The sequence below is a fragment of the Squalius cephalus genome (genome assembly GCF_949319135.1).
Source record: "Squalius cephalus genome assembly, chromosome: 6".
NCBI classification, from domain to species: Eukaryota; Metazoa; Chordata; class Actinopteri; order Cypriniformes; family Leuciscidae; genus Squalius; species Squalius cephalus.
This window is the reverse complement of record NC_137127.1, coordinates 37173713-37194593: the sequence shown is the minus strand read 5'-3', so window position 1 is coordinate 37194593 and position 20881 is coordinate 37173713. Positions and strand designations below refer to the sequence as shown.

At 39.5% G+C, this 20881-nt stretch overlaps 1 long non-coding RNA gene across 2 annotated transcripts; it reads left to right on the top strand.

Moving 5' to 3' along the window:
- The first annotated feature begins 16394 nt into the window (after nt 1-16394).
- Nucleotides 16395-17920, top strand: LOC307160604. Of its 2 annotated transcripts, XR_013821568.1 has the most exons (4): nt 16395-16678; nt 16781-16938; nt 17109-17236; nt 17320-17920. It is a non-coding gene; the product is annotated as an uncharacterized lncRNA (long non-coding RNA). The 2 variants fall into 2 exon arrangements; XR_013821569.1 differs by having other exon boundaries at nt 17109-17920.
- The last annotated feature ends 2961 nt before the right edge of the window (nt 17921-20881 follow it).

Genomic DNA, 20881 nt, shown 5'->3' with positions numbered 1-20881 from the left:
CCCGCCCCTTTCTACCCCCCTCCTCCCACCTCCGGACAAGTCACGTGACCGTGAGAATTTTCCCACGCTTGCTCCTCCCTTATGGGCATGAACAGAACCAGGGAAATATTATTAATTATATTTAATAATATAAAACATTGTATAAAAGTTAAAATACACACGTGTTTAGTGTTCTCACACATTTGTAAAATGTTAAAATGTCAATGAAAGAGATTAAATTGCATTTTCTTAAAGTTATCAAAATGTGTTAGTATTAAAATATTAAAACATATCAACCGTTATGTTAAAAATCACAATATTAAAAAACAAGTATTAAAAACTGACTTACGTTTTTACAATTCCGTTTGTTGAAAGAGAACCAAAAGGTATATCCGAAGCTCGAAAGATTTATCCAGATCCAAAGGTTTAGAGATTTTAATTTCAAAAGTTACAAAGTCCTCGGGAAGAGTTCAGCGAAAAGCGACCACACTCTTACATCCCAAAAGTTAGAATGACAGAATTGAAGGATGCACAATGTCTCCTCAGGCCACTCCCACTAAACACACCCCTCAAAGCTGAGAGGTTGGGAGGTGTGGGAAAAGACGACAAACAGTTCCCACGCTTCGCACAGGACAGTAGGAGGGGTGTTCATATAGCCCACGCCTACAATCTACAAACATTAAAACGCACTCCTCTTGAAAGCTTACCTCATTCACGCATCATGTCTCAAGGAACTGACTCTTCTTCACCATCATCATTCCAGCCCCAGGGGACTACTGACGGATACGTACCAACTGGATTACTGGCTGCAGCAAATGGATTACCGGATGCATCAAATGGATATCCGCAGAAAAGCATCGAATGGCTAAATAAATTTTGTACAGATCTCGGATATCACAATCTGGCGTTCCTCACAAGCTATGGAGTTGCAACACCTGTCGCAGTCGCCGAGACCCCAGACACAACCGTCGATGAGATGGACGGATGCCTCGGGGGCACAGGTCATCGGATTATCAAGGCTATTTTGGCTGTCATTTTGGAATTTTTGATTGACAAACGGATGAAAAAGAATTGCGACGGCTGTACCGTTGACCATCCTTCTCAAACAAGACACAGCTGCTTGTTTGAACCTACTGCATATTATTTTTATGGATGTTTTGAAGATATCAGACTGAAACTCCTCACGCCTGAGTTGAAAAACATATTAGCTCAGGCCTTGAGCCAGTACGGAGGCAGCCCACATCTACAGAGAATCCTGGGGGCTGTTGAGGCAATTTTGTTTGACCTCAGAGATGAGATGTATATAGTCGAACAATTATCTTTAATTCGTGAAAAATTGATCGACGAATCATGCGAGGAAATAATTTACACGGCTGTGGATAAATGGAAACTCGCCGTGGCTGAAGATCCGGAGATCGCTCACGTTTGAAAAAATGGGAAACTTCTGCTCTACCTCTTGGATTACAAAATATTTATTTAAATCACGTGTTAAATGTGGAATATCTAACCTGCTCCACAAGATTATCCAGAATAATTGGACTACAAATACCGATGTGAGTCCGGATGAAAAACGACTAATGGAATTAATGAACGGCGTGCGGGGATTATCGGATGAATGGAATCATATGATAAACATGTCTGTAACCTGTGAGAACACACCCTCTGTGGTTATCAAAAACATTCTCAATCTAATGTCTGACGACCAGAACTCTCTTAGAATAGGAAATATATTGTGTATTTGTACGTATGTAACTGATGTCTGCAGTTTGTTAAGTAGCGAAAACCCAGATGTATGTAATATTATTGATTTTTTAGTCGAATACATTATGGAGAAGAATTTTGAAATGTCTGTGAAATTTTATTTTTTTGTTTGTGTGATATAATTCACATTATACATGTTTGTAACTTTCTACTTCTTACATTCTAATAAAAGAAAAAAATCATTTTTGTTGTTTGGAAATGTTTTTGTAACTTTTATGTTGTGAAAAAAATGTTTATGACTTTTATATTTTGAAATAAAAAATGTTTGTGACTTTTATATTGTGAAAAAATAAATAAATACTGAACAAATTTGCAACTCGATTCATTATGACTGAAATCTCACAGCGTTGACATGGCAGAACTAATGAAAAAAATCTATTATGACCCAGCGAATTCTGGTGCTTTTGGGGGTAAAGACAGATTAAAACAAGCTGTATTAGAACAGCAAGGTGTAAGATTATCTGATACAGACGTGAGTGATTGGCTGTCCAGCCAGGACACATACACTCTCCATCGAACTGCGCCAATAAATTATAAGCGGAACCGTGTAGTGGTGTATGGGAAAGACCACCAGTTCCAGGCAGATCTAGTTGATATGTCTGTATACTCGAAAGAGAACGACAATATCAAGTTTATAATTACCGTTATAGACGTTTTTAGCAAGTACGCATGGACAAGGGTACTGAAAAATAAAACGGGGCCGGAAGTAGTTAAAGCTTTTTTGTCTATTTTGAGAGAAGGACGTGTACCTGTAAAGTTGCAGACAGATAAGGGTACAGAGTTTTTCAATAAGCATTTTCAACAGTTGACAAAAAAATATAACATACACCATTTTGCAACAGCAAGTGATTTAAAAGCGAGTGTAGTCGAAAGATTTAATAGAACTTTAAAAGGACGAATGTGGAGGTATTTAACAGCTGTGAATTCCAAACGCTACTGTGATATATTGCAAGATCTGACAGAGGCGTATAATTCTAGTTATCACAAATCCATTAAAATGCGACCGTTGGACGTGAATAAAGAAAATGAAACTGTGGTGTTTAATAATTTATACGGAAAAATGCGTAAAGAGACACCAGTCTTTAAATTTGCCGTAGGAGATATCGTCAGGGTGTCTAAAGTCCGGAATATATTTTCCAAAGGCTATGAACAGAATTATACTGAAGAATACTTTACTATAAGTGCGTGTATACCCCGAAATCCAGTCGTATACAGGATACAGGACTATGATGGTGAATTAGTAGATGGTTGTTTTTATGAGCAAGAACTCCAAAAAATTATTGTGAGTGATGATAAATCGTTTAAGGTTGAAAAAATTTTGGGCAAACAACGACGCGGAAAAGCCATGTACGTTCTGGTGAAATGGCTTGGATGGCCTTCAAAATTCAATAGTTGGATTCCTGAAAAACAGATGATTGATCTACAATCTCCCTTAAAACCGTAGCGAAAGCCACAGACGATGTCATTTATCCAAAAACATCTAACATGTCTGAGGAGGAGGGGTTCTACGTCACGCTCCCGTGCAATGCATCTGCAAATGTATACCCCGAGAATCGCATATCTAATTACAGAACTAGATTGGCAAGAGCTATACATTTAAAAGGATTATGGGAAGTGGCGTTGGTTGAGTTTCACTATCCAAAAACTTGGCACACTTTCAACGAGGAAGACTCTGCTTTTATTATTGAATGCGACCAATGTTTGAACAGCGATGAACGTAGTAAAGTGCGTGGGGATCTTAATATTCAAACTTTCCGGAAAGCCCTAAAAATATCTACGAATCATAATAATATAAAACACGGCTATTTTGAGGATATTTCAGTATTACTCAAGGAAATAAACGCAACTCTTCCACCACGGGTGCAGCTAGGCTACGATCATATAAAGAATAAGATATTTCTGAAAGCAGCTCAGAGAGCATCGCTAACGTTTTACGGAAAACTCGCCGTCATTCTAGGATTAAAACCAGGTGTTCCTATAGAAAATGTAAGCAGTACGGATGAACACGAAGACGTGAGCACATACGCACCATACCAGGCCGATATAAGTGGAGGATTTTACACTCTATTTGTATACATAGATATAATAGAATATCAAGCAGTCGGTGACGCGTATGTGCCATTATTAGAGACGATACATATTGAACCGACCACTAACAAAGCAGTCAGTGTCAGGTACGACAAGTCTCATTACGTCCGTCTTAATAAAAACAACATCTCAGACATTGGGATCGAAATTAAAGACGACCAGAATAAAGACGTGCGATTCACCTACGGAAAAGTTGTGACGAAGCTGCACTTTAGACCAGTGAGAAAACATTTGTTTTAAAAATGGCTTATCTCACACCGTACCAGGACGACCCCCACCGTTACATATCATATTATCAGGCCCAAACAGGACATGGGATGCCGGGCTATGCCGGAAGCGGTGTTATGTATGGTGCCGGTTTTGCATCAGGGATCGGGGGTCTATTTCGTGGATTATATCGTATGGCAATACCGTTTCTAAGAAGGGGTTTCAGTATAGCAAAGCCACACATAAAAGCTGCGGCAAAAAATATAGTAAGTGATGTAGTTACCAGTGCCTTGTCAAAGTCATTTAATAACGATAACACTGAGGGACAGAACGGTCACGGTCTTATGGTCATGCGCAGAGGGTTGAAGCCCCCTGGGACCCGTATGAGGAGGGGGCGTGGTCACGGCGTAAAGAAGAGTACACGCGTCACTAAGAAACGCCCAGTTGCAAAAAGCAGACGAAGAAGCCGGACGAAACTTGTAAAAAGATCTACGAGTTTGAAAAGACGAAGCAACACTATCTTCTAAATCATGTCATTGATTCATGCAATGTCAGACGAGTGTATCAAATCCGAACTGGATATTTTTACACTTCCTTTAACGCAAACAGCTATTGAGAAAAACACTTATGTGGAAATCCCGCCCGTGTCAGCGATTAATGATGCTTCCCCGATTGAATTTTTCATCGCAGGGACTGGTGAAGATTACACTGATCTGAATAACACATTATTATATACTCGTGTGAAAATAACTCTCCCAAACGGAGATGATGTGCCGGAAGGCGCTCCCGTGGGTCTGATTAATTACCCGGCTTCGACGATCTTCTCGCAAGTGGATGTGTCTCTAGGAGATCGGCTAGTGTCACAATCGTCCAGCACGTATCCGTACAGGTGTATTTTGGAGATGCTCATTAATTATGGAAAAGACACCCTAGAGAATAACTTTTCAGCAGGATTGTTTTACAAAGATACAGCCGGCCATATGGACACTACGGATCCGACAGGTGCGAATGCAGGACTGACAAAAAGAGCTGCATTTACAGACGGGAGCAATGTTGTCGAGCTACTGGCTCCGATACACAGCGATATATTTTTTCAGCCGAAATTACTATTGAACGGCGTAGATATTCGTATTCGTTTAACTAGAGCAAAAGATGAATTCTGTCTTATGCGCGGGGACGCGATCGATTATAAACTAAAAATAATCTCCGCTTCTCTCTTTATCAAAAGAGTGTCTGTCTCCCCCTCGCTCCGTTTAGGACACGCCCAAGCGCTACTGTCAGCCACAGCAAAGTACCCTTTCGACAGGGTATGCGTGAAAAACTTTTCTATACCAGCAGGAGCACGCGTCTCAAACCATGAAAATCTCTTCCTCGGGACTTTACCAAAATCCATCATTATAGCATTGACGGATAATGATGCTTTTACTGGCTCATACGAAAAAAACCCGTTTGCGTTCAAACATTTTAATCTTGAATATTTAAATCTCACCTCTGACGGCGCACACATCCCAAATCGTCCGTTTCAGCCGCAATTTAATTTAGGAAATGCTGTAAGAGAATATTATCAGCTGGTTACCGCCACGGGGAGACATCTGAAGAACCAATCTTTGGCCATAGACAGGGAGGATTTTCTCAACGGCTACACACTGTTTGCCTATAACCTTACTCCGGATGAAGAGTGTTCGCAGCATGTTTCGCTGATTAGATCAGGGAATATTAGGTTAGAAGCACGTTTTAGAGAGCCTCTACAAAACACAGTAAACATTTTAATTTATGCTACCTACGATTCTCTTCTTGAAATATCAAATCGGAGGCAGGTGTTGGCAGAACACTACTGAAGAGTTTGAAATGAACACTGTGGAGCTAACGGAAATTATGGATAACATCGCGTGTAATATAAATTTTTTAGGAGTACTCCCTTCCGACCGTCTTCCCAAAGATCCATTGATAGACGTCCCAGCTCTATTAATTTGTAATACGGATCGATCGGACGAACCGGGACGCCACTGGTTAGCTATGTACATGGATCGAAATGGGCTTGGAAGTTTTTTTGACAGCTTCGGGAATCCTCCGGATTCAGATTTTTTTCCTCCATCCATTCTCAACTTTCTAAAAAACAATTCTACACAAGTTCATCATTCTACCAGACAAGTCCAAGATTTTACATCAGTCACCTGTGGACAGCATTGTGTCTTTTTTCTGTATCATATTTCACGGGGTGTTGAGTATGAGGATATAATGAAATTTTACCATAACGATAATCTATTAAGAAATGATGCTATGGTGTCTCTTTTTGTGAAAAAATTGAAACCCATGGTCTGTGATAGTAAAATATTTAAATGTATCCAGTGTGTACAGTCTGGTAAAATGTTCCAGTCTTATTAATCCTTGTGTAACGAATAAATAAAGAATATGTAATGAATAAACGTGTCGTAAACAGATGAATAATTTCGTTTTCTTTCTTTTATTTGACATCCAAAACAATAACACAATATGTTGTACAATGACATACATAGTTTTAAAAAAATAAAACACAGATACAAAATCCCCCACATGATAATATTTTGTAAAAAAACAAACAAAAAACATATAGCTATGCCATTACATATAATTGTTAAAAATCCATCCATTGTTTCGCATCTACACTGGGTGAGTTAAATACGTTTTCATCAGAGTCCTGTGCATGTGTGTGTGTGTGGCGTTTTTTCAAAGACTTAGTAGGTACAGTACCAAAGTCATCCGCGTGTGTTTTTCTTTTAAACGATTCAATCATCCGTCTTACATTATGATTGGTTACAGTCGAATAAGGAATCTTTAATGCCGCAAATGCATCCAGAAACTCATACCAGCCTACAGGGCGTCGGCTGTCATGCTTCATCTGTGGTGAAGTTACACTCTTTACCAGATCAAATATATGGGACCCTGGAATGATTCTCCCTTTATAAACAAATTCTCCATCAACTGTCCATGAAGACACGTGTTTGGCTTTGGACATTTTATCCATAATATATTTTACGTTTTTTAAGCTTCTCTGAGGAATATTGTTTAAAACTTCTGAGACGACTGCGTCATCACTGACGTCATCATTCCTAACATCGAGGGTGTGGGAGGGGGGAGGCGTCTCGTGTTCCGGTAATGTAAGAGTTAGAGTGTTACTTTCCATATCACCGTGTTTTACCACATTTAAGAATCGTTGTAAAACATTAGTGTAGAGCTTGGATTTTTCGTAAGTGTTCAAGTCATGCCTCTGCAGTATATCTCTAATAGATGAATCCAAGTCATTCTCCACAACCGTATGAATATTCTCACGAGGCGGTGCAGTCCTTAGTCTATCCAGCTGATGTTTTGGCACGAGATACAATTTCTCGGCATGTTGCATTTTTCTCTTAAGATTCAGTTTCTAGTTATGAGACTGGTTATGAAAGGAAGCGCTACACTGAGAAGGGGAAGCAGAAAACCCCCTTTTTGATTAATCATACGTCTCTTCCTGCTGATATTAATCTTTTTATTAGCGACGTACTTTATCTCCTTTTTCCTTCTTTTTAAAGACCCGTGCTGTTTTGTAGTTAGGGGGATCTTGCCATGAAGAATATTGAGAGCCACCTCACATAAAGCCAATATTAACTCGTCGGGTGAAGATTGCAGAATAACACGTCGCTGCTTGGGTGTGCTCTTGTATAATAACTTTAAGAGGTAGAGATTTCTGGAAAGCCTCGTGCTCATTGTTACTTCTGGACGTACACCACCGGATAGTCTGACAGTAAATCCGTTCTGAGCCGAAATTTTTCAGGGGTCTGTGGTTTATAATCTATTAACAAGTAGCTGTAAGGGCGTTCAGTTGCATCCTGGTACGCTTCGATAAAAAACTTTGTATTCCCTGGGTACATCTGCCGTCCCAAAATACCAATCTGCTGCTTATCGCGAGGGTTTTTAAATATTATTAAATAATTTGTATTAAGACCTATTGTTCTGGTAGATTTACCCTGGAAAAACAGATTCTGTATTAATAGCAAACAGCTAATCTTATTGTGATGTATGTATTGTGTAAAAATCTTCTCGACTTCTCCGTTAGAAGCAGCTTGACTCATAACGTCGTCCAAGATAAGGAGCGATCTTTTACCAGGAGGGAATAATGAGTCATCATCCAATTTCTGTGGTATGCCTTCAATGAATTTAATATCAAAAGCATGTAACATTTGATCATACATTGGCTGCCAGGATGTATACACATACACAAAATTGTCAAATTTGACAGAACACATTTTGTCTGAATTATACATTAGAGTCTTCACAAAAAAAGTCTTCCCACTATTACTTGGACCAGCAACGACAGCCGAAAATGGGTGCTGCATTCTGCAGTCAAAAACATCTGTTTCACACATTTTTCAAAATATTGTTAAAACCCGTAAGGTAAGGTGGTATAATCTGGTTGGAGTACTCGCTTATTGTACACAAGTCTGAAACTTTTCACGATTGATCTATTGTGCAATGTGAATCCCCTCTTATTACGTGTAATGGTCTCTGTGCGGGGAAACAGCTGCATCGTGTCACGTGATTCCACATAGGCACGCACTAGCCCTATCAGACTATGCAATGTGACTATTTGGGCATTCTCTGCATTGAGTGTAATACCCTTCGCTTTGAGACACGTATAGCCTTTTGCTGTCTGATACCCATAAGATTTTGGTCCTGACGAGGCATACTCTGTTATGAAATCATCTGGAACTAATTCGCTCGTGAGCTGTCCGAGATAAGAACCTGTTTCAGGAATCCAATCACCGATTTTTGATACAAATATCGAGCTGTCTGTATCGGCATAAATCACACGTTCGCCTAATTTGTCCAAGAGATTATACAACTCGAGTCGTGCGTAAGCTGTGGTGAAAGCACCAATAAAAACGTTCACGTCCCGTGTGGGGCACGGGTCACGTTCTGCATATGACCACTGAATCAAAGCCACTGAATCAGATACAAACGAAAAGTGTTTTATAATCCGCCCAGCACCGCCAAAAAGACATTGTGTGAATTCTTCAGGCTCTGTCAAAAGCTCTGTGGTATGCAAATGCGTGCGCAGAGAGAAACGCCCCCAAAGTGTATTCAAGATGAGCTTAGCAATGGATCTTTTTGCCGAATTATGCATTATTTTAGTGATGTCTAGTTGAACGCCCTGTTTGTCGAGATAATCATCAACGTATGCTTGTTTGTCATCCTTTGTCACTACATGTGAGGGAAAGCCAGATGCTTCCTGTTTGAATTTTAGGAATGTTTTGACATAATCGGTAAACAAACTGTCAGAGCTTTGTGGAAAATGCCACACCTCGTGAATTTTAACTATCTGATAACCGTGCTGAATAGCTCGGTGTAATTCAACGCTGACCCATGTAGCTGTAATACATCTCTCAGCCTCTGTGTGGCTGCATTGAGGGTCCTGAATCTGATTCTCTGCACAAGTCCTGCACAAAGGAAACATTAATTTACCCGAGCATCTGTAAGGCAGAACAGGGTGAAATAGCTTACGCGGTGGTAGCACTGACGCTTTGACGAGACCAAAATAATTCTCCACCGGTTCAAAATCCTTAAAGATTATTTTAGGATGACCGATAGGATACGTTTTACTTGACTGAACGAACGGGTATAGCGATGTGAAATCATAATAATCCACTCGTTCATCATCAGCTGTTTTGTGGTACAATTTATACGCGTTTGTGCGTCCACCAAATAATGCATCCCGTGGTTTCAGCCTCTCAGGTGCCTCGTAAGATGACATGAACCGCATGACATCAGGATCTGTTTGTTTTGCTAGATCCCATTCACATTCCCAGATAGTAATCACTCGTAAGGAGTACACTTTACGAAGTGTTTCTATCTTTTCATCCGACTGCCTTCTGAGAGTACCAAAAGACACTTTTGATAAAGGCTGAATTTCTTCTGCCTTAAATCGACAATTGTGTCCATGGTAAAAACAACCCAAGAATTCCAAGGCTGTTTTTCCCCCGTCACCAGACTCATAATACCCATCAACGTGATAAGGCCCGAAGGATTGCTCTCCGTGGTTTAAGGCATGCTGTACATGAATGTTTTGGCTATTTTTAATATATTCGAGCCATTGAATGGATGCGTTTGAAAACGTCTTGTGTTGATTAACATACGCGTGACTATGTGTAAGTGCCACTGTATCTCGACTCAAAAAATTTGTTTTGAATACTTTCATGCATGTTCCTGCCAACGTCACAGATTTAAACGGATCAATGTTTGTACATTCGAGGAATTCTTCACGATATTTTATACACGCCTGTCGTAAGATGACCACGTCATTCCGACAGTAAAAAGCGATCTCCTTTTTGAAGTCAAAGATATCATTCAATACACCCGCGTACCATGTATCGAATCTGATACGTTCGGTTTCACTCATTGTCTCATAACCGTAAAACTCTTTTGCCGGATAGGGACCCACATAATTTGCATTCTCCAATCTGTTGAAATGATGGGGGAAAAACCCCTTTTCGCTCACGCTTAGGTTTAACGCTGCCGGTACCTTGCCTAGTGAAAAAGGGAGAAATTGAAAACTGTCTATAAATCGTTGTCTAAACGCTGTGTCATACATATGTAATATTCTACATCCCTGCATAATAATCTTTGGACTTATTCCTTCGCTGGTAAGATACTCTAACAGGATGTAGGAATCAAATCCCGATGCATTATGCGCTATGAATGTGTAATCACTGTATTTAGGGCGTCTGAAGTGTTTAATCAGACGTGCCACACAATCTGTTCCTCCAGCTTCAAACGTCTCACCTGCGTGTGTCATGGCGCAAACATAGTTAGCCACATGTTTATCATTCTGATACATTGTCTCAAAGTCATAATAAATGTACTTTTCATCATTTGTTTCAGACTTTAGAGGTTGGATGTAACATTCGTGAGTACCTTCACTTGTCAAAATCTCGTTGCAATGTACACAGCACTCTGGAGAGCACTTGTGCGGTTTGATTTTATCACCAGATCTTGCAACCCTATATAATCGTTGGCATTTAGTACAGTATTTAATTGTATCACACTGTGATTTCTCGGTAGACGTGCGCTCTTGTTTATGTGTTTCGTAGCAAAAGTTATTTCTGCAGTATCTGAGACAGTCTGGACATTGTCTATAGGATGTCGTACGTGTACGGCATTCGGAGGTGTTACAGATATTACAAACATATTTGCATTTGTGTGTCCTTCTCTCGTTATGACCCTTGAGACAAAATTCACACACATAACTTGTGCCTAAGAAACCTTTCAAATTTTTGATGAAATAATAATGCTCTTCATGAATATATAAGTGCACGGTGTTTGGATGTATTTCATCTGTGTTTTTGTAAACCTGCAGTTTCCCTGAACAGTCTCTGTGAAAAACTACAATTTTTACATTTAAATTTCTTTCGAAAATGTTCAGATCATGAAATCCTATTTTATCATACGGCATAAAACCACAGGCTGTGTGTATGTCTTTTGCTGGTTTTTGCAGCTCTTGATCTGTGAATGTTGGGTTCAAAAAATATGCCAGACAATAACTAAGACACATATTATCGGATATATTCGTCGGACAAAATAGATGCATTTTATTTCGTTTTATAACTTCACTGATGGCAATGTCTGTGATTTTCCTACGTGGTCCTCCCCCTCCCTGGTGGTCCATAGCTACCGAAACTCTTAGAGATAAAGAGTTGTCTGTTGACACGTCTCTATTGCTTTGTGCAGCGCGTTCAATTTGATCAATGAATAATGATGCGTCGTGGTTGCTCTCAGGCGTTAATACTGTATTTATAGATGTGGGTAAGCTAGAACCAGTTAGTGCTATATTTATATAGCCCGTATCGCCTGCCGTCATTTGAGAAAAATGCACAATCTCATCTAAAATATTGTGTAGATGAATATTAAAATCTGCCAAGTCGTTTGTATCTATTTCACGGAGATTCAGTGTCCTATGGATTTCTAGTCCGTTGAAACGTGGTCGAGGAGTTATTACAAAGTCGCCTACACGTCCGCCTTCAGTCGTCAACGTATGAATTTCGTCCTGACTAAGACCCATATTAGGGAGTTGGTGATTATAATTTGTAAACCCATTACCGGACTGTGCGTTTTCATCATCATCACCTTCAGGTGTTTCTAACCATGCTCGTTGTTCGGCTATAATATTTTGTAATCTTTCGGATGTGGAAAGTTCACTTGTGTTTAGCATCCCTAGTTGTTCACGTATTAAAAGACGTAATTGTTCATTAGTACTCTGACGCCTTGATCTTACATATTCTATGTCTTCATCCGAGTCTGACTGTATATCAGTGTAACATCTTTTAGAAGACATTTTGGGGTGTTTTTATTTTTTATTTTTTTATTTAAATGTGTTACTAGTAAACTACAAACGAATACTCCAACACCACTACCATTCATAAACAATATTAATGATGGCTAATGACTACGGATAGCAACCCGTAACAGTAATAAAAATAACACAGTCAAATTAATAAACAATTATAACATAACATTATAAAATGAATAAAAAAGAAATCAGTCACCAAATATGAAAGCTAAAGATTGTAAGCTTTCAAATGATATAACATTTTTCAAGATTAGTTTAGGTTTAGTATAGGATATTAGACTACTGTTTTAAATGTGTAACAGATTTGAGCCCGCCGGCGGGCCGGTGACACTTAAGAGGTTCGCTAATGACCACGGATAACAACATCCATAGGAGTAATACAAATAACAACAAAACGTAACAGAAATAAAAAATAGTGTATCCTACATTAAAAAACTACACATATTCATAACACATATTCATAACTTTTCAAGTGAAAACGCTAAAATAACAGTCAAATGAATATAAAATAATAACAATCAAATGAATAAAAAGAAATCAGTAATTATGAGATGTAACAACTTCTCTTGAATGCATGTCTTTCCATTAATAATCTGGATAACATTCAGACGTTCATTTAAAAAAGAGTTAATGTTACCGTTATTAACTGGTGTCCAGGACGCAATTCTCCATTCTCCTAGTGTTTAAAAGATCGTTACGAAGTTCTCCGTTTACATCCTGACAAATCCCCAAAACGTTTGATTCACCCAATAAATTCCTCTCGCTGAATAACAGGTCTGCTACTCCACAAGATGCAACGAAACGTGTTCACCCAATAAATATTCCTCACGAAGAATCTGATACTCCTTTTTAAAAGATCCAGTGAAACGTAAAGTTTACCCGGTAAATATTCCTCACGAGTTTGATATTCCTTAAAAGATCCAGTGAAACGTGGTTAATCCAGTATTCCGTTCGCTATCCTTGATACCCCACAAAGATCCAATGTGTTGTGATTAATCCAATATTCCGTTCGCTGTTTGATCGTCGTTCCTCTGCACTTAAACAGGAGCTGAAGTCCGAGCCACAATCCACAGTAAGTTTAGTAAATTTTAGATATGAGGGTTTTTCAAACAGAGCGCGTTATCCATGACAGTGAACAACCTCGGCAGCATAGGGGAATCCCCGGTGATGTCATCGTCAGCGTCACCCTATGCATCCAATGAAATCCTGTGTGTTTGGTGAGGAGGCGTGGCTTCTGCGACGTTCAACACGGTCTGAATGAAGCCATTCCAAAACTGAATGGACAGCCGCCGGTCGTCTTTTCTTGAAGCTGAGCTAGGAAATAATTTTGTTCACTTTTTTCTTTTTTGAGTGTAGAGTTGTTTCACGTGTCGCTCCACACCTGATGGGTCTTGGTAATCTGGTGGATAGAGTACAATCCTCTGTGTATTTTTGCTCTGGAGAGATAAAATGTATTTGAAATATTCGACGGATAAATAGTTAACGTTAGGTAAGTTAAATGTTTAGTATCGTAACTCACCGTAACCCCTCCTCTAGTGTTTAAAAGATCGTTACGAAGTCCTCTGTTTACATCCTGACAAATTCTCAAAAACGAAAAGTGGTTAATCCTCTCGCGAGTTTGATAACGTTGTTACTCCACAAAGATGCAACGAAAAGTGGTTAATCCTCTCGCGAGTTTGATAATGTTATTCCACAAAGATGCAACGAAAAGTGGTTAATCCTCTCGCGAGTTTGATACACCACAAATATGCAACGAAAGTGGTTAATCCTCTCGCGAGTTTGATACTCCACAAAGATCCAATGTTGTAAGATCGTGGCAGTTTGTTTGGCTCCGTGATGAGATGAGCTACATTCAGAAGTTCCGCTGTTTGTGAGCAGAGAGGCTGAGTGGCTGTTTTGGGGGTAATCCCTGGTGATGTCATCGTGAGCGTCACGTCTGTGTCATCCGGAGGCCTCCAATGGATGTGTGTGTGTGTTGTGGGCGGTACCAGCGTTGGGGTTCCGGTCTCACCTGCAGACTTTCATTTCTTCTCGTGATATAGAACTGAATGGACACATTTAGCACTGCTAATGCAACATGAGGATTTTTGAAGCTCTAAACCTTTGGATCTGGATAAATCTTTCGAGCTTCGGATATACCTTTTGGTTCTCTTTCAACAAACGGAATTGTAAAAACGTAAGTCAGTTTTTAATACTTGTTTTTTAATATTGTGATTTTTAACATAACGGTTGATATGTTTTAATATTTGTTTAATGTCTTAATACTAATACATTTTGATAACTTTAAGAAAATGCAATTTAAACTTTTCATTGACATTTTAACATTTTACAAATGTGTGAGAACACTAAACACGTGTGTATTTTAACTTTTATACAATGTTTTATATTATTAAATATAATTAATAATATTTCCCTGGTTCTGTTCATGCCCATAAGGGAGGAGCAAGCGTGGGAAAATTCTCACGGTCACGTGACTTGTCCGGAGGTGGGAGGAGGGGGGTAGAAAGGGGCGGGGCAAGCGTGGGAATATTCCCACGGTCAAAAGGGGGCGGGGCTTAAGGGTCATAAATCACTCAAAGTGACATATGCTGCACTATAACCTCTCTCTGACACATAACTCCAAAACTATTGCAAGGAGTGAATCGTTTGATGGAAAACCTTTTACATTTTTAGAAAACAGATTTGCATTACATTTGGATATTCTTTTTGACATATTACAGTACATGATCCAAAATTTTGTTTTAATAAATTAAATATAAAAAAAATAAAATAAATTGTATTTATCAGCAAATAACTGCACTACTTAGGAGTTAATCAAATTGACTACATGCATTGTATACACTCTTAAAAATGATGTGTTAAAAATGAACACAAAATATGTGTAAAGGATTTGTAACACATTTTGTGTTACTACAGACACATGATGTGTAAATATTGTGCTTAACTGTTTACACAATTACTGTGTTAAACACGTTTAGTAGTACATGTTTATATAAAAGGCACATATTCTGTTGCAAATACTCAACGGGCGATGTCAACTGTAATGATTGGATTTATGTATCATGTTGCAAATGTGAATAAAGGATTTTAACTCGCTGGGGGAAAACAACTGTTGGGACTACGCGACGCAAATGTTCTTGCTGCGCCTGCGCAGTGGCGTTCTTTTCCAACCGACGCCGACCTAGACAGCCATCAGAAATACGTCTGTCTGCCTCAGGTGAGTGAATATAATTAAACGTGTAAAATAATAAATATTTCTCCACCTAGCATGAGAAAGAGTTGTGTTAAATGTCCAGGAAACATAATTTGTTTGTTTTGACCGTTTTTATGCCGTTTTCATGTTCCGTAGCCGAATAACTTATGTTTTGTGTGTTAACTACGTTAGCGTCTCATGGCAAGCGAGCTCTCACGCTTTGCAAAGCTGTTTAGCTATTTATTTATTTATTGGGTATGACTGCTAATAATTGTTTTTAAAAAGACTTAAAGGTTAATATACATGGCACCTTATGTTTGAACTCCTAACAGTCGATGAGTGTTGTTTGGTTTAAAAAGCTCGCCACTTTGTGCTAACGTACCTTGCTTGTCACTGACTATCTAAAATGTATTGATAACGCGATACACTTAACGTTTACATTTTATCATTATTAAATTATGACTCTTGTATGATTACGGCATTATAATATGGTGTTATTATATCTTTTATCTACTTAATGGAAGACGGGGGTCAAATCACGTTTACTCTAACAATTTTACACAGAGTTCTCGCGACTGTCTTCATAGACGGGAAGGAAACATGGAGAAAACTATTCACAGTTGGAAGTGTCCCATTAGGTGAAAATGAAGGACATGTAAGGATGTTTTTACATTATTAATTTATGAGTATGAAATTACTTGGCAGTGCATATACAAACTGCAAAAGCATACTTGAACCTTTTATTTGTCCATTTCTTATGTCAGGAGTATTTTTTTTGATGGGCCATCACACAGTGGATTTAATGAGACTACAGAACATCAGACGGAAACTTCAACAGAGCCAGCGGATCTACAATTTGAAACAACGTACTTTCTACAGACCAACCCTCTCTGCCGATTACTGATGAAACAGTGCCCACTGAGTTGTTGACCTTGATAAAGAGGATGCGACCCTCACCAGAGAACTCATCGTCAATACAGACTGCAATTGACCAAACCTTCAGTTACCGAAGAAGATGGATAACGACAAAATCACCAACTGTTGGTCAAATCTTCAAGGAATATCCCAGATTTCTGGACATGCCAGCCTTGGTAATACATGTTAAACTAAGCTGCAGAGAACTTTACACAAAGGTTGTGTTTCATAATTTGTTAATATTAATAATTTCTTTGTTTCTGATTTATGCACAGCAGGTGGACATTGAATTTTCCAAGATGACAGATGGGAAAGAAGACACGTTTATCAAGAAATGGGAGGGGACGATTATCCCAAAACTTAAGGAAATAGCATCCTTTGAGAAAAAAAACGGACATCAGACACTTATTGGAGAAAGCGGACAATCAGCAGGATGGTACGATTTTCTTCTTTTATTTCTGTGGCATGTGCACTCATTTCTAAATTGGGTTTATGTGAAAATGACATGTACGTTTTATCATTCAATTCATGATTTAAAGGTAATAATTTCAAATAGAATTTTGTTTTTAATCTTTTGCATGTGACCTGCATCTTTACTCCATCAAGATGAGCTGTGTTACACTATGTTAAGGATCCTCATTCATCTTCTTCCACCCTCGGCATCTGGGAGAAGTGTCGCCGGCAGTAAATGCTGTGTCAGTTCTGCTCTCTCATACTTGTTGGAACTGGTGCCGGTATGCATTGTTAGCTTTTTATAAAGTTAAAATGTCACTTGCAACAACATTTTCTGATGCTTTTCATTGTTTCATTTCTATAGGCTGGTACCACTGTGACGTCTTTGCTTCGAGAAGGCATGAACGGGTCTCTAAAGTTAACACAGCCGCAGCTAGTTTCCATCGGCTCTCCAGGACATGAAGCCCAGTATGTAATTGTGGCAAAGAATGACTCTTTTGCTTTTCCACTTGATGTTGAAAACCTCACTTGTGCCGTAGACAAACTTTTCAAATTCTACTGGCTGTGTAATCTTCAATATCCATGCCAACTGTCTTCAGTTTTCTCATTTTTTGAGTATGTATATGACCTGCCTTTGTCCCAGGCCACTTGCAAACGATCAAAGGTTATAGAATTGATTGCCAAATTGCAGTCTCGTGCCTAATTGAAATAGACCATGTATACCTGTCCAAAGTGCTTGCAAAATATTTTTGTCGAAACAAAACAGTTGATTTGGCATTTAAGGGAAGTACATGCACTCTCTGATAGCCAAAACCTAACATTAATCTGTAGTCAAAATGATTGCCCCAGAACATATCATAGTTTTAATTAATTTTCTAAACATCTTAGCAGAGCTCACTCTAATTCAAGCCCTACCGTAGAGTCAGGTCACACTGAAAAAACTGATGTATTGTGTCAAATTGATGAAAGCAGAACAAATAATCTAGGAGAGAATGTCAAAATGTCTGAAACAGTTTGTTTAAAGTGTTTGATGAATGTTTTATATGATTAATGTTTTGAAATGCTTATTTTTTTTATCAACAGTATTTTTTACAGTATGAATTCCATGTTAAAACCAGGAAAAAAATGCAAAATAAACACAGTATGTGAACCGTATTCGATGCTTCAGTGTGATTTCATGATAACTGTACATATTGTATTCTGATCTAGCTTTTCAATAATATTTTATAATAAAATAAATCTATAACACACAGTTGTGTTAGATGTATACAAAAAGGACACATTAATGTGTTAACTAAAGTAACACATTTGTCTGTGTGTTTTCACAACACAAATTCTGTGTTGTATTTTAACACAACATGTGTTGTCCCTGAGCACACTCAGAACATGTGTTGAAAACGACACATGTTGTGTTGTTTTCAACACATTTGTTTTAAGAGTGTAGTTCAGACTCTAATCTGTCAAGTTACTCATATTTTGTTTTGATCAAGGCAGTAGTTTTGAAAATGATGATCAAGGATTTTTTTGTCGCTGGTGGTACCTGCTGGTGGAACACTCCCGTTTACAGGGATGACTCAGCACTCCTTAAAGGCACACTATGCAGTTTCCGTTTTTATCAAACAGCGACCCCTAGAGTCGCTGTAGAGTACTTGTATTTAATGTTACTTTCGTAAATACCTCTCATGCAGAGCCGTCTCAGCACTCTTCCGACCACGCTTTCTTCATTTTCTTCGTCAACTCTGCCAAGATTCACGTCTTAAATGCGTGCTAGTGTCTTCCATAGAGGCTGCTTCATATGTTGTTGATGCATGTGATGTTGTGCCATAAAGCAAGCTGTGATTCTCGCGAGATTTGGTGGGGCGCCACTCTCAAACTTGCATTGCTGGTTTTGCCAGTGGCATCACCCCCCAAATTAGTAATTTGATTGTTTGTTTTTTCGCAGGGAGTGGGAACACATTAAAAATACTTAACGCAATTAACGCAAAATATGTTTTTTTCATCATCCTTTGGCTAGCGTTACATTATATGATCATGCTCTTATTTATGCAAATGCTTTTAAACAATTCAAGCACGATAAGACATAAAAGAGAATTAAGTGCGATACTGGCACGCATCTGTGAATCTCTGGAAGCGAGGATCGAGCTCATCCGTTTCAAACTTCTACTGCTGTGTGGGACCTGCGCATTTCGCATAATCGATATTATTAAACTCTGTCTGGCGCGGTCGACTGAGGAACAGCAAGGTTTTCTTGATTCCTTTTAGTTTGTCAAAGAAACAGCCTTTCGGCAGAGTATTCGCGTAGCTTCGGAAGTTTCACGCGCAATAATAGATGATGAACTTTGGACTGCTGGGTTTCTGTTGTGTTGTCATGTCTTTTGGCGGTCAGAAGAAATAAACCCACTTTGCCCGGCGCTGTGGCGGCTGCTGGGCAGGACGAAGGAGGAATATATTTGGGGTGTAACTTTCGGTATAGTGAAATTTAAACTAAGGACTTCCAACTTGCTACGCCGGGAGCCAACAAGATATCAAAATGTCTGCTAAAGCTGCCATAAATAAGAGGATGTCACTGAAGGGAAGTGACCTGACTATGCTGATTGGCCAATGACATCACAAGACTTCATTCATCTCTCTCTTTTAAATCTGCCCAGAGCCTCCCATGCAGCTCCTGGGTACTTCTTGTACAGATTTGCTTCCTGGACGGCTGTGCCTTTGAGAGATTGGTCGAGTCTGGGAACATTGAGAGGTCTGCCCTACACCATGGACGCCTTTATGCTGGGAATGGGCATGCTGAGTTATCCAAACATTGTAGCAACGTATGGCCGCGGATACACTGGTTTCGCCCCAAGCTACAGCTACCAATTCCCTGAGAGTTGCTGGGAGGAACATCAGATGGAGAGAAGCACTCACCGGCGATAACAACATGTCCAATACGACAACTCCAGCTCCATCAAGTCGATCTGGTCTTCCACTCGCCGGCCTCTGAAGAACACCGGACGCCGTGCTGATCATTCGCTGTTAGCCCGTGTCCCGAGCTCGGCTAATGTTAACGCGGCTGTCAGTCTCTGCAGCACTGCGGTCAACATCGGCCTTTTAAACATCCGCTCTCTCACGAGCAAGGGCCACCTCGTCCAGGATCTCCTGATGGACCGTAAGTTTGACATCTTTTGTCTGACGGAGACCTGGCAGCAGCCAAACGACTTCACTCCCCTCAATGAAACCACTCCACCGGGGTTTGTTTACCAATCTGTACCTCGTGTGTCTGGGAGAGGGGGCGGTCTCGCGGTAATATACCGTGAGAACTGGAAAGTTGTTCCCGTGAATGTGCCTGCCTGCCTCTCTTTTGAGGCCACTGTCTGTCAGCTCTCTGGACCTACTCCCACTGTTATTGCGACTCTCTATAGACCACCAAAATCAAACAAGGATTTCATCTCTGACTTTTCTGCATTTCTGTCTCATCTGGCTACACTTTCATCTAATATCATACTACTGGGAGATTTCAATATCCACATGGACAACTTCAATAACACTTTCACTAAAGATTTTACCTCATGTATCGACAGTCTTGGATTTCAACAGTTTGTCAACTTTCCCACACATAATAAAGGACATATTCTGGACTTAATCTGCTGCTCAGGAATAACACCTACGGACCTCAAAGCTGATCACCTCCCTTACACTGATCATTTGCTTCTTTCATTTAATGTCAATCTGTCTTTCAGTAAATCCAACCCACCACGCACTATTCATTTCCGTAAAACTAAGGACATCAACCTGGACAATCTCATAACTCACATCAATAACCTTCCCAGTGCAGAGAGCCTTTCTACAACAGATGAGTTTCTCACACATTACAACACTCACCTGCAAAACATTCTCAACACGTTGGCTCCACTCAAAACTCGATCGGTCACCTTCACTAACACAGC